Consider the following 7,149-nt stretch of genomic DNA (forward strand, 5'->3'; position numbering starts at 1 on the left):
ATGTTGGATGTGGCTTAGAAGTAGGTTTTTATCGTGCCATGTTTTATCGAAAGCTACCTTACGCAATCCGTTAGACTACTACAATTTATTAAGTAAATTCATATGATAATAAGTCCACATTCTCTGTGATGATAATCAGTAGTGGATAATCAGATTCCAAATAATTATGATATTTCAATTCTTAGTAATCGCAGGTTGAAGCAATGGATTTTCTAACCTGTAATTAGAAGAGCGAAATGATGAAGGAAGTGGAATAATCTGACATTAAATAAATAATCATTTTATGTGGAGCATTTAAATAAGGAAGGGCATATATGCAGATATTTATGAATCTAAATCTAGCCAAATGAAGGCATTTATCAAATTATTACAAGAGTATTAATTGGATACACATCACTACTAGACAATTGAACAAGGAAAACAAAGAAAGTGATGGAGACAAAAGAGATAGGGGTACTGGGAAAGATCAGAGTGTTAAGGGATCAGGGAGGGGAATTACTGAGGGGCTGATAGCGGAATGGGAACATGAAAGGGCGTGTAAAATAGAAGCAATCAAAGATTATAGGAGACAAGAGTATAAAACAATAATATACATATCTGAAATGCATATTAATAGAATTTTCATAAATATATGCGCTGCAATGAGGCAAGAGTGAGATAATGACAAGGAAGGCCTAGGAAGAGATGAAAATATCTCGTCTTATACCTTAGGATGATTCTGTGAACCGAAATGCGTTGTACGTTACCAATAAACCTTTGGGAAAGTGCAACTTTGTTTTTGCCCTCAGGGAAAAATCGCAATTGAATGGCAGTCAAAGAGAATCTGTTTCCTGGCAGTTTGCAATGACCGCTTTCCATAATAGAAGACTCAGTTATGAGGAAAATTATAATTCAGGGACACAATTCCATATATGTAGACTTTCCTTCAATCGTTCGGTCTTTTGAATTATCACTGTTTCATTGCGGATGTGGGAATGTTAGGAAGATATCCTCTATCGTAAAACAAACATATTTTACCCTCCCATCTTATTATGGCGTATTTTCGTTTGATATTCTTAATCGATTTCGTTTTCTCCAACGGAATTCTATTTTAATCATCAACCCCTCGGAATTAATCCTCGTGCGTCGGTGTCCCTTGGGATGCAAGGTGGAAGACGTCAAGGAGATAGAAATGACTATGATCCCGATTTTTAGCTCTTGGCTCTGACGTCTCTCCTCCTTCCCATCATGCCACACTTCTCCTCCCTCTTCCCTCCCCCTAACCCTTCCCCTGCACACCCCCTCCCTCGCCTAATCACACACCAATCACACTCTGCACACACGTGCGAGTGATTCCCCCGTATTCCCCGCCACCTCACTGCACCCCCGCTCATACCACCCCCCCCCGCCCCCGTCCACACTTCCTCCCTCCCGAACCGTGCCACGGAGAGAGAGAATGATATCCCCGCAGCGCAAGACCCCTTTTCGTATCGATTCCTCCGAGCCATGGACCCCTTCCCTCAGTGGAACAGAACACCATGGCTTTATTTAAGAGAAATTCACATATACTTGTTTATTAAAAGCAGCAATCCGAAACCAGATGCAATTATAGAATAACTACATAAGAAAGTGTCAATTGTGAATGTTGCGTGAATTTTAAGCCAAAGTAATTTTCTACGCGTGATGGATTTTGCGCTTCTGTACAATGGAAATGTCATGCATACAACTAAATTTCTGCTCTGAATTTATCACTATTAATAGGGTTACTTATGTACATGTACCTGACACTTACATATGTTTGTGTGTGTAAACTTGAAAGTGTATTATGTGCTTTACATTTTATGAATATGTTTGTCTGTCTTTACTTGTGAATTTTTATCTTTTCTTCACATAATACACTTGTGGCAAATGATTTAATGTTCCATTGAAAAAATATTGTATCATATGCTTTTCGTACTAAAAGAGTCTCTATCTCTCTCCCCTCTGTTCATCCCTCCGAAGGGTGGAGATGCGACCGGAGGGGGTGGAGCATGGCGCGCCCTTTTTCGGCCGAAATTTGAAAAGCAGGGATCCGCGTGTCGCGTCACTCTCTCTGTCAGCCATCGCCCCCTCCCCTCCCTAGGGAAGGAGGGAGTGGGGAAGGGTTGGAGAGGGGGAAAAGGGAGACGCCGCCGCGCCCCATTCGCAGAAGAGGTTCGCCCTCCACCGCCATGTCTGCTTCCCACCCCCTGCAGCATCGTCGCCTTCGGCACTCGATACGAGCGCAGGGTAAGAGTCGCTCCCTCCTTCGCTAATCCCCGATGACAGCCTCAATCTAAATGCACACGCTGCCCCGCAAGCCATCGCTAGGACTTGTAGCCGGGGGTCACCAGCCATATTACATCTAATGCAATACATCGAACGTGGTAATCTAGTTTATCAATCAAAGCTCGCCGACATGAGTAAGAGCGCATAAATTTCATGAAAAACTATCTGTCGGAATTGGAACAGGGTGTACATAGTCCTTGACGGCGCTAGTTCTGATAAACTATGAATAACCTCTCGTGTACACCAGGGAAGCATAATCGAGCCCCTGTTTTTCAACATTATTGCGAACCATTTGAACCACGCAGCGAATGGTAAGATTAGGATGTTCGCGGATAACATTGTGATTTATTGGGAGATATTTGGGGAAAGGAATCGATTAGTACTAGCAAAGGATCTCGATCGATTGCATTTAAAAATGGTGTACGAAATGGAAATTGAAACTAAATCATAATAAATGTTAAGTGGTACATTTCTTTAAAAGGTGCAAAGGATTTTTTCACTAACTTGCTGAAGTTGATCTAGAAGTGGTTTTTACGATAAAATGCTTCTGTGTAACTTGTATATATAACGCAAGTGTACGTATCATCAAACTATTATTACACAAGCATTATTACACATATTATTACTATTATACAAGTATAACTGAACTTGTATAACTGACGACACCATGGACACACCACCTTCGTAATAACTGCGGGTAAGCCATTCGAATATTGGGATTCCTTTGAGGGATTGTTGGGATTCCTTAGACGGATTGTTGGCTGAAGTGAATAAGAGTATGAGGTTGAGGAGCATTGCTGCCATGCTCTTGTGAGGTCCCTTTTAGAATAGACATGTAGTGCATGGGATCCGACGGAAAAAAGGTCTCATTCGAGAAACTGAGGACTTTCAATGCAGGGCGGCCCGATTCTTAATTCAATGGTACTGTTGGTAAGAAAGATGATGGTCGTGTATATTCGGGAAAATAAAGTAACGTCCAGTACTTTTTGCCATTTCAGATCAGATTTTATCTCTCAAATCCCCAAGGTAATAAAATAGATTAGCACAAGAGATAAAAAAGACACATCTAACGCAAGCTCCGAAGCTGTTTCACTCGTCACCAGAGAATAGGATCGTCATAAGTCATAAGTCATCGTCAAGGAAACTATTTTTTTTGCTTAGAAATCGCTCTTTTCCGCCTTCCCCACTAACATTGAGTGGGTCACTTGTATGTTTTTCTATCCTTTTTCCCTATATCCACATCCTTGTTAACGTTTTCGCCAATAAGCAGTTTTTCCTGTTTAGACGCGTATTTTACTAATGTGGCTAATTGTTCTCCTTCTGGCCATGCGTGACTTTAACGCATCGTACATACCCCTCATGTTTTGTGACTGTTTTCCCTGCTATCCTTCCTCATTATGCGTTCGGCTATTTTTCTTGTGGCTGATGAAACAGCTCCTGGGCCGCATATCTTGGGTAAAACATCTGGGAATTTATTTACAAGGTGTGATCAAAAAAGACAGGACTGATTTTATAACTTGTTTATTTCGACGGATACAGCTTAATCGAACTTGTAGCCCTCAAAGTACATGCCTTGACAGACGACACACCTTTGCCAACGTTTTGTTCCAGCTCTCGAACCCTGCCTGGTAAGCCGCCTTAGGGAACCTCTTCAGGTCCGCCGTACAATTAGTTCTTATGTCCGTAAGAGAGTTGAATTGGCACCCTTTCAAAGTTGATTTTATCTTTGGTAACAGAAAAAAGTCTTATGGAACCACGTCTGGAGAGTAGGGTAGCTGCGGGATCTAGGAAGTTCCGGTTTTGGCGAAAAACTCTGTCACGATCAGCGCCGTGTGAGCCGACGCGTTATCGTGGTGGAAACGCCATGCATTGTTTCTCCACATGTCCGGCATCTTTTGGCTCACTGCGACCCTCCGCCTCTTCATAACCTTTAAGTAGAAATCTTTATTGACGGTTTGATATTGAGGGATGTATTCGTAATGAATCAGCCCTTGCCAATCGAAGAAATACCCTGGCATGACCTTCACATTGGACAGGGACATGCGAGCTTTCTTTGGTGGCGGAGAATGAGGACCTTACCACAGAGAAGACTGTACATATAAACCGTCTCTGGAATTTCCAAAACAACCCATAATTTGTCCTTTCTATGCGTTTATACCTTTTCCCTATCTATTTAATTTTATAATATTTATTATATTAACACTGATTCCAACAACCAATCTTTTGATGACTGCTTCTCCGTTTCGGTGATTGAAACCCTTCCCAAATCTGCAAGTATCATATAGGTGAGAACCCTCGAGATGGCGCATATTTGGGTGTCCCAGTCATTTAAACCCCCCGGGCTGAACCACACCCAATGCATGCATTCAACAGCGGCCTACATATTCCCTCCCACCCCCTTGTTCATTTCCAATTAGTCCCTTACCTCTCCTTCCCTTACCTCTCCTTCCCTCACCTCTCCCCCGCACATGTCCTCTCCGCTCTTCCCCGAGAACGCCATTCTGATGACGACGGTCGAGCCGTCGAAATGTCAAAACCATATATCTGAGTATCCTTTCTTTGTGTTTCTATGTTTTAAAAATCTACACCTGTGTTTTTATATTTGTGCGTCGCCGAAGAGCGTTCCATTTCGAATAAATTTATATGTATATATATGTATATACATATGTGTCTATATATATATATATATATATATATATATATATATATATATATATATATATATATATATATTCGGCCAACTGGTTAGAGAGAGAGAGATAGAGATGGAACAATTAAACGCATTCCGAAATTTTCGGTGTCAAAATCACCTTCTTCTACTGGCAGAAAGAAGGAACTGTGGAGAAGGTTTCAAGACGGTAGAACAGGAGGACAAGATCGCTGGGTGGAATGGGAAGGCGGGGAATTGGAAGGGAAGGAGTCGGTAGGGAAAGGTTTGGAAGTGTGGGATGAATATGGAAGGTTATGGGAGCGGAGGGGAAATGAAAATATCTGGAGTTTGGGGTAATTAACGAGTGATATTAAACCCTGGCTCATTCCAGGTATTAAGGAGCAAGATATTTAGGCCTGTTCAATTGTTTTGGTTAAAGGGTGGGAGGGATGCTAGAATGGGGACCCTATAGAATTTACCAAGGGAGTGTTATGTAGGGAGGGATGCTTAGGGGTTGGGAACATCCGGATTAGGCAAGAATTCTTACATGAGGCACGGTGGCTATTTATCCTAATATTGAGGGTTGTGGAACAGTCCAATATAGAAGGCATGGCATATTTGGCACTTCAGAAGTTAAACTACATTGCTGGAGGAGTACGAGGAGTAGGAAATGAGCGAGAGAGTGTTAAAAAGCAGTTTGGAGAAGTATGGGATTCGGGTTTTGAAAATAGGACATGTTTTTCATCTTGGTTCATTGCAGAGCATGGGCGCGGGGAAACGCGTGCGGGGATTTAGTAAGTGGATTAGTTGATTTGAAGAGATCTGATAAGTTGGCGGGGCGTTTGTGGTTAGCGGAGGGAAATTTGGGGAAAATGTTGGTAGTGGAATTGTGGTTCTTGAGGGTAGGGTACAGGTGTTTCAGGATGCATCTCAGAGATTCTATGCAAGGGAAGTATGTGGTACAAATTGAAAGGGGTTAGATTTCGGTGTTGAAGGAAGGTTTGGGAATGTAAGCATGTCTTTGGATATTTTTATTTAGGAGGGGTTCGGGATATCCTCGATGGAAGAGAGTATGAGGTAGATTTGAGAGTAATTAATCAAGTGAGACGGGATGATGGCAGATTCGGTGTCCTCGTATGGAAATATAATGAGAATGAGGACATGCATGGCCCTTGGCTTTACGTGTTCGTGTGCTGCCTCTGTTTGGCGTGGATACACCCTCTGCCCCACACCCCTCCGGTAGCTTGCAAGGCGGCATGTAGATCTAGATAATGTCCCCGCGGTGATGCAGAGTCCAACGGGAGGGAGATGTCGGATTCTTGTCACCTTGGTGTACGCCAGGCGGCGGGATCCCCCAGGCAGGGAGTGACGATGGTATTCCCCAGTGACGCAGGCGGTGAAGGCGTCTGTTAGTGATACGCGTTGTTCCCTACTACGGAGTATAGCTCACAAAGGGGACAATCGACGCCTCGGAACGTGGATCTGAGGACTTCCTGAGCTCCTTTAAGGAGCTGCGCTAACAGTTGAAACGGTAGCAGTTCAGGGTTCCAATAAAATTAACAATTTGCAGCATCGTACCGGGCATTGACCGCGGAGGGCTCTTTTGGAGCCTTATAAGGGTTTTATATAAGGGATTGCATGGATTTTTTCAGGAAAATGGAACATACATCATTGCTCTTGGGCCTTTCCTCTCATTATTTCGGGTACTCTGAATTTTTAGCGGGTCCATTATACTGCTGAGTCATCGCGGTTGCTAACGAGTTCAGAGTTTTTAGCATGGATGGTAGGTTTGGGCGTAGTTTTCACTCATGAGGGATTTAAAAAAAAATTCGATGTTGTTAATGTTTGAACATCCACTTCTTCATAATTTAGGAATCAAAAAACATGTACACGTAAGTCGAGGATATCAAAAGTCAATTCGGGTGGCTAAGTTAAAATACTAATCTCAAAAGAGAAACTGGTATTAAAGGCATTTCATGCGTACTTGTCCAAAAAAACGTACTAAATTATTGTCAGATTATGGTATTAAAGGCATTTCATGCGTACTTGTCCAAAAAAACGTACTAAATTATTGTCAGCATTTGGTTTCATTCAAAATTTAACAAAAAATTCATGCATAGATAATTAAAGATTCCTGATTGCTCGAGGAAAAGCGAATATTTACATCTTACTTTACTGGAATTTATATCCATTAAAATCTTCTCCTCCACTTA

Source organism: Hetaerina americana, unplaced genomic scaffold (assembly GCF_022747635.1).
Source record: "Hetaerina americana unplaced genomic scaffold, ioHetAmer1.1.p SCAF_2, whole genome shotgun sequence".
In the NCBI taxonomy this organism is placed as follows: Eukaryota; Metazoa; Arthropoda; class Insecta; order Odonata; family Calopterygidae; genus Hetaerina; species Hetaerina americana.